The sequence below is a fragment of the Rattus norvegicus genome, chromosome 15, assembly GCF_021556685.1.
Source record: "Rattus norvegicus strain SHRSP/BbbUtx chromosome 15, alternate assembly SHRSP_T2T, whole genome shotgun sequence".
NCBI lineage: Eukaryota > Metazoa > Chordata > Mammalia > Rodentia > Muridae > Rattus > Rattus norvegicus.
Window position 1 is genome coordinate 69432247 of NC_141548.1, and position 8422 is coordinate 69440668.

The 8422-nt window shown below is 39.3% G+C and overlaps 1 non-coding gene across 1 annotated transcript; it reads right to left on the reverse strand.

The window, feature by feature from the left end:
• Positions 1-7126: 7126 nt before the first annotated feature.
• Positions 7127-7270, reverse strand: LOC120097228 (small nucleolar RNA SNORA48). The gene has a single exon (XR_015639185.1). It is a non-coding gene; the product is annotated as a small nucleolar RNA SNORA48 (small nucleolar RNA).
• Positions 7271-8422: the final 1152 nt, after the last annotated feature.

An 8422-nucleotide genomic window follows, 5' to 3' on the forward strand; every position in this document is an offset into this window, starting at 1 on the left:
CCTGCAAAGGTTGTTATGAAAACATGTGAATTTAGAATTATGAAAAAAAATTAACCATGAGCAAAGCATGTAAGAGGCAGTCAGAGTAAAGCCAAGATGTCCGTAACTTTTCCACACTACGGAAAGCAATGGTTCCCTTACATTTTATTCCCATTGTCCAAGGGCGACTCAGATGATCTTAGAGACCCTTCTGTGTGGAAGCAGCTCGTTATTCACACTTAGCATTTTCTTGTAGCATAGAGTCCTAGAGGATTGTCTTCACTATCTTGGAGAGAAACTTTAAACTACTTCCTGGACATTTCAGGAAGGTTTAAGACACTCATTAGTGCTATTGGAAGGTAGACATATTGCAATTATCATCTGAGGCTAGTATTTAATTTCTTCACATGCAGTTTGTCTATATTGATAGATTAATGACAAAGTGAGTTTTTCCCTCTGACCTCGGAAGTGTTCCGCCTACTTGAGTTCACTGTGTGACATTCTGCATATAGGTATTATAGCATGGTTATCGGCTTTAAAGAAACGTGCCGGGGGTTGTTCTATATTAGGTATCTATTCCTTTGTGTTGACTACTCTGAGTATGACCTGCAGGGAGGTAATATTGCTATTAGTAAGGAGCTTATCGTTGAAAGTTCATGTGTACTCTAAGACCTGTACAATCAGAATTTGTGTGTTAACATTATCTTCAGGTATTTAGCAAGCATGTTAAAGCTTGAAGTGGTTCTGTAGAGAATTGGAATGCACATAAGGGAACATTGACAGCCAGTGTGTTAGTGTAGATAAACTGCCCTGTACTCATAAGGACCCCTTTCCTTTCAGTGCCCAACTGCAGCCTGTTATGTTTTTAGCAGAACACAAATCTTGCTACAAGAATGAATTCCTTCAGCCCTGGATTCTCATGTTTCCTGAATGCTAGCACTGGTTTTGCAGTTCTTGTAAACAGATCAATTCGTTAGGAAGTCTACTTCAGCAAGATACCACCTGCACCCATTTCCCAACCCTTCAGCCATTGGCTAAAGTGCTGGCTTTGTTATATTTGGAAGCAACAGGCTATGAAGGAGAGGTTGGATGTGTTTTTTCAGATACCCAAGGTCATACTTATAAGCCCCAAGAAAGGAAACTACAGTCATTAGATGTAAAGTTGTTTTCAACCCTCAGGCCATTTTTAGCAAATGATTGTGTGTGTGTGTGTGTGTGTGTGTGTGTGTGTGTGTGTGTGTGTGTGTGTGTGAGAGAGAGAGAGAGAGAGAGAGAGAGAGAGAGAGAGAGAGAGGAGTATAAGTTAAGGTCATGGAAGCATACATAAAATTAAAATTGTGTGTTAGCATCTTAGGTTGTTAAAAGCTGACTACATAGGAAATCTAAGGCTATAATGTTGGCAAGTTACACTGAATGGTATACCATGATTTCTGACACTCAAAGAGTTTTGGAGATAAGCTATAAACACGTTTTTTCTTTAAATGTCCGTACATGGACTTTTATTTTGATTCCTAAGTGAACAATGTAACTATGAACTGTAAAAATTCGAAGCCATAAGGACCAAAGAAGACTGGAGGTATCATCCTCTTTTTCTCTATGTGTTTTGTGTGCCCAGAGTCTTTATGCATTGTCTGAGGCTATCAGTACCACACAATTTTAGGCACTACACCTACGTTATAGTTCATTTTAACTGCCTTGTCCTGAGGTGTGCGATGCCTTGAATTTGTCAATCCTTCTCTGTAGTAGGACTGGGCAAAAGGAATGGAATCAGAGTTGTTCCCTTCACCTAACTAATATTAAACATTAATTATAATTATTCTAAATCTATATGGTATATAACAATAATTTTTAAAACTGCACTGAATATTTGATAGCTTCTTGGTCCATATTCCCAGAGACAATGATTCAGAAGCTTAAGGAAGGACTTGTAAACATATTCCTTGTTAAACTCTAGGTAATTGTGCTACAAAGGTTATTTTTAGTGCTTAGTTCTGAAGCAAACAGAAAAGGTTAAGACACTGTGATTTTAGGGATCGTCAATTCTATGGGGCAGACATGCAAGTAAATGACATTTCATACAAGGGTTATCACATGACACCACAGTGGGAAACTCACATCAATTTCATAGATGCTCCAAATTTGCTGAGAGCACACAAACACAGAGAGATATGACAATGAAATAATTTGTTGCCTATCTCTGGCAATAATCATTCTAGAATCCTTTTCTGTGCTTGCCTCTGTCACAGACCTAAAATAGCAGTTGTCTAAGAGGTCTCTGTCATGAGCTCTATTGTGGAGAAATAATCTACTTGAAAGTCCTATATTTTCTTTCCAGGGAAAATTTTCATGTTAGTAGACTAAGAAAGAAATGGCTCATGGGAAAATGGGAGCTCGGGTCTGAGAGGCACATGTGTGCCTTAATGTGCTTAAGTATGTATATTTGTATATGCTTACCCATAAGTAGGAACAAGAATCCCACCAGCAGTTACTTTTGTAAAAACTTTTTTGAAGCCTGAGTATAGACATTAAATATGAAATGCAGTGGGTGATATTAACAAGGTATTAACTACTGCTGATAGTTTACAGTGTCTGTAAGTTTGAAATGATACTGTAATGTGAGAAAGAAGAGAGAAAATAATTAAAAGAAATGAAGCTCCAACACAGACTTGATCATGCCTTAATGAGCAGTAAGAATTGATGAGGTGAAAAATGCTAGCCTGCTCAAAAAGATGTGTCCTTGCTTTAAAAACAATCAGAGGAATGGAAAAGTCATTCTATGGATTACTGATAACTAGCATACTAGGGCTTTCTTAAATTCTTGCAAAAGTGATACTTTCTTATATTTTTATCTTATACAAGGATATACTCAAGAGGTCATTGCTCTAAAGAAAAACACATTATTTTTGGATTTTTACCTTTAAGAATTAAAATAGATTTATATCACTTTACTTCCTTCCCATTCTTTTCTCCAGTTGTCATCCCTCAAACACCTGCCATATCCCCCACTACTCACAAGTTGGTAGCTTTTTTCTTTGATTGTTTTTGTTACACACACACACACACACACACACACACACACACACACACACACACACACAAATGTGCATGCATGCATGTTCACACACAAATCTATCCATCCATCCATCCATCCATCCATCCATCCATCTATCTATCTATCTATCTATCTATCTATCTATCTATCTATCTATCTATCTATCTATCTATCTAAGTCTGTCCATTTTTGGTGGTGGGGTATAAACCTGGCACTCTGAGTTGGGCATCACTGCAAGAGGCTATTTTGTTCTCCCAGTAGTCATTATTTGTCTGTAATTCCCTGTCTTAATTTGAGACCCTGTGAAGTTTTCCCCCTCTATAGTAATATATCTATTTGCTATTGCTCTTGGTCTTGTCTCATTTATACGGACATTTCTAGGAGCCACTGTTTGATGGAGAAGTTCCTGGTATTCTGCCTCTTATAATCTTTCTGTACCCTCTTCTGAGATATTCTGTGAGTTACACATGCAGGAGTTTTAATGTAGATGTTTCTATTGGGGCTAGTCTTCCCATCATATGTTGATTTTTGTGTTGTATCCTGTTGTGGTTCTTTGTTGAGGTCTTCATTTTCTGTAAAGTGAGGTTTCTTTGGTGAGGAATAGTAGCTACACTTATCTGGACAAATGCATTTGAATTTTCTTTCTTTCCTTTTCCTCTCTCTCTCTCTCTCTCTCTCTCTCTCTCTCTCTCTCTCTCTCTCTCTCTCAGATTGAATCTCACTATATAACACAGACTGGTCTTTAACCTGTGATCTCACTGCTTTAGCGTTGGGATAACAGGACTGTGACACTATGCCTGGCTACGAAACTGGTTCCTGACCATCGACTCAGTTCATGCTTTTCTGAGTAGTAAAGCTAGAACTTCCATATCTTTTAGTTCCAACTACCCAGTATCAATGAGCTACAGCTGGCAGAAGGTTATTAATGCCATCCCCAAGTAAGCAGAGATATAGTAGTGGAGTAGTGGAGCCCTTGGGCCTTTTGAATGGATTACGTGCTATAAAACACAAGAACATTCTACTTTTTGCTTTATACTTATTTCAGTGAACACACTCATCTGGTACTTTACCTATAAATTTAGGGAGTGAAGACCAAGAAGGCTAGAACACTTCTTCTGTGAACTCTGTCTCCTACACAGAACAGTTTGCTGTTTGTGGATGGATGTCCAAGATGTGGAAGCTGATCTCTTAGGATCATTTTAACCTTATCATTCACAGACGGTTCCTGGATTTCTACATCTTAAGCTTTGCAGATAAAAGTACCCAGCAGGCATTCACAGGTATTCCAGGATACATGGGAATAACTTTATCTCTAGTGTGAGATTAATGTGTTACCTGTCTTGAGATTTTTGTTCTGACAATGGTCATGATTTTGTCCCTTGGATATGCTGCTACAATAGATAATGTATACATCACACATTTTATGAGTTATTAATCTTACCTGCTCTAATACATCTCTTTGAATTCTTCCATATATGGAATCATAGAACCTGACAAGGACATTGCTAGGTCTCTAGATGTGTTGTGTTAGCATTTAAGAAGGTCAGCCACCATTTGGTCATGAGCGTGACTGATAGTGCTGTTTCAAAGCCCTGGGGAGAGTACTGCCTGACCTTCTGATTTGTTTGTCAAGCTTGTCTGAGATGACATGCAATTCTGTTTGCTTTTATGAGAAAGCACACAACACAGCTGGAATTCAGAAGAGCTCAAGTGAAATGCTTCTTGATTTGTTTTTCTTCCGTGCACTTTGAAATGGACAAAGCCATTTCTTTGTAGTATTGTCAGGATTTGAGAGCCCAAAATTTAAGACGAAGGTGGTTGTGAAAAACTCTCATGCATTAAACCATCTATTGAGCAGAATCCAAGTCTACTGTACAACCTCTTGTAGGAAATATGACAGTCCTGAATTTCTTTCTTTCAGAATCATGATTTATCTTCAAAGCAAAAAACTTAATTCCAAATCCATTGCAAGATATGGGATTATACAAATCTGCTTGCGTGAAAATAATTCCAGAGGTGTAGGAAAAATAAAACAAATCAATCATATTTAAACAATGCATGAAAGTTCTCAGTCTATCATGAATACTGGTTAATTTTGTATCAGCGCAAACCTGAGGAAATCAAAGCATCAATGGTGTATAGTATGAGCAACAGAACTTGGCAGAAGCACTGAAAACCACTTCCTCACCATTTCCTGTGATCTGTACAATTAACCAAATGACATGTTGTTTAATTGCCTGCGTGCTAGCCTGGAACACTGAATCTCACAGTTCGTTAGCACAAATTGTTAGATGTTCCAACTCAGGACAGTAGTAGATTAAGCAAGATATGGATTTTTAAACAGTTTTCTAATTAAAAATATGGAGGAATATATTATATGTCTTGATTTGCTTAAGAGCCTTGCTAATAAAATTTCTAAAATGCTTTGATGTGTAGCAAATACTCTTTTTGTTGTAAAAATATTTATTTGAATAAAGTGTTTAGAAATAGTTTTCATTGTACATACAGCCATTTCACTCAATGAGAAAGAAATGTTAAATATCTCAAACATGTTAAATATCTCAGGTTGTAAATCAATTTAAACTTACAAACCATGAATTTTAATATGTTCTAACATAAAACAAGGTTAATGCTTGTACTGCCTGATTATAGACAAATTCTTCAGGAAAATTTAAAAAGCAAAGTTTTATTCTGTCATGTTTGATCCCCATTTCTATCTTTTGGCAGAAACAAAGTGTTTTTTTATTTTTTTCAACATTTTATTGATTCTTTGTGAGTCTCACATCATGCATCTCCCCGTCCCCACATATCTAACCTTCACTCTTTTTTTTTTTTTTTGGTTCTTTTTTTCGGAGCTGGGGACCGAACCCAGGGCCTTGCACTTCCTAGGCAAGCGCTCTACCACTGAGCTAAATCCCCAACCCCTAACCTTCACTCTTGCAACTTCCCTTCCAAAATAAAATAAAAAGAACCACTACCACCACCAAAAACAGCAACAATAATAACGAAAAGCATAGAAAACATTTCATCATGGAGGATATCCCACAGTACATCCCTCTGTCCACACATCGTCACTTGCAAGTGTTCCTTGCAGTGAGCCATTAGTCTGGTTCAAGATCTCTGGCTTCTCTGATACCATCAATATTTGAATTCTCCTTGGGACTACTCCTGGTTCTTCTGTTGTTTCCCTATGTCATGGAAATCCTGTAGCTTTGGACCAGCAGGACTGTCCCAGTCACTGGTCACAACCATTCACAGATGATGTAGATGTTGGGGTAGGGCCATTCAGAGCCCTGGGTCTGGACCTGGGTGTAGCTGAGCTGGTCAGCACACTGGATCTCCCTTATGCACCCGCCTCTCCTTCATCCTCACCACCAGGGCAAGCTCTTCCGCACTGCTCTAGCTAAGCCACTCCATGCTGCCATTGGCCTGAAGCAGAGTCAGATCTCCTTGCTCTCATGCCCTTCATGCCAGCTCACCCACACCCATGCTCCCATAGCCAGCTCCATTTTGACACCTGGTTAGGGTACAGGCCCTGTTCCCAAATGCTGCTGTTGATGAAAGATGAAGCCAGCTCTCTAGAGTGCTTCAGCCAGCGAGAAACAGGGCCAGTTTTGTACAGTCCCTGGACATCCGCATGGTTCCTAGCAATTGCCCTGAGCAGAGACATCCTAGTGGCAATGTTAGTCATGGACATCAACACAGACCCTTGTAACTCCAAAATCACAGACCCAGACATGACCCTCAATGGCAGCTCAGGATGGGGCTTTACCATGTACCCAGATGACAGGACTAGTCACTCAGCAGGCTACTTCTTTCTACCCCAAGTCTCCAGTTCCATCTCTCTTCATAATGCTCAAGTTGTTCCACTTCTCTTTCTTTCCCATCTACCAACACATACTCATACATGGTGGTGGCTCCTACTGTAGGTCAGCTACTCAGCGGATTTCCCCTGGGTGATATCCTTTGTGCTGTGTGGTATGGCAGCAAACATGTATCTGTGGCCCATCTGTGCTGTGCATTGGAGGGTAGGTCTGTGGGTAGCTGGTCTCTGTTTTCCTCCTCCTGGCTGTGCTGCCTGGATGTTACTTGATGTTTTTTATCCTAGGCATAAAACAGCTTTGGCCACCAAGCCAGGTATCAAGCTAGGATAAACAAAGGACTGTCATTTGCTCTGCCCCTGGCTGATATAAGAACAACCCCATCCCCCAAGGTATCTCTTTGCCCATTACAAGAGGGGTGGAGGCAAATTCTCTTTAGCATCGATTCTAACTATTCATTGCCTAGTAATAAAAGAGCAATGTTAAAAATTTCATGTTACAGTTAGGGGTCTGAAGCAAAAAGCCCATAAACCTTATTCTAGAAAAGGATGTGCCATAATTACTGTTATTATGGTAAATTCCTCCATAAAACGAACTTGAGAAAGGGAGAGACAATTTCCATTCACTCTCTAAGGCTATAGAACATCAAAGCAGGGAAGCTTTGTTGGTAGGGGCTTGAGGCATCTCGTCATGCTGAATACACAGTCAGGAGCATGATGCATGCTAGTAAGTAGCTCACTTTCTCTTTGCTTCAATTCGATCAGGACCTTAGCCCATGGAAAGGTGCTGCACAGTGAGCCTTTTGGCTGCCTGACGTAGATAAGTTTTCACTAGGACATGAAGACCAATCTAATTCAGAACATTTCCCACAGGTATGTCCAGAGGCTGACCTAAATGAAAGAATTCTTCACAGGTATGCCATGAAGCCTTTTACTTAGGTGATTATAGATCCTGTCACCTTGACAACTAACATCAACCAACAGAGAGTGGAATAAACAATTTATTGTTACGTTCTATTTTATAGGAGCATTGGGCATAGAAATCATGGGGAGTTATTTATTTTAGTCCTTTCCTTTGATCACAAAGTTTTGGAACCCTTAAAATTGGGGCTAAAAGGCAGACACAACTGAAGAAGAGCTGTGAAAAGAAAGATATCATAGCTATATTCTGGTCTGCCTGTTCATTGAAACAATGTCTTAATCATAGTGAAGGCTTGTAGAAGCTATTCTTAAATTCTCTATGGTCAGAGGACAACTAATTTCTATTTATTCTGCTTTAATGCAAAAAGTAACAGTACTTTCTGTAGCGTTAACTCTGTGTCACACACTATGTAAGTGCTTAATAAAATTAGTCTCCCATCTGGAAATTCAAACATTTACATCTACATTGTGCTCTTAATTTCAAGAAGGAGAAAAGCAGACAGCTGGGTGAACATGGTCATTACTAATAGGTCATACAGTATCTTTACTGCTTGTCCACCTCTTTCTTACAGCCCACACAGCCCATCCTACCTAGGTCCAGGATACAGTAAAATGTGTAGGAATGTAGCCAGCAAAATGTACTTTCTGAA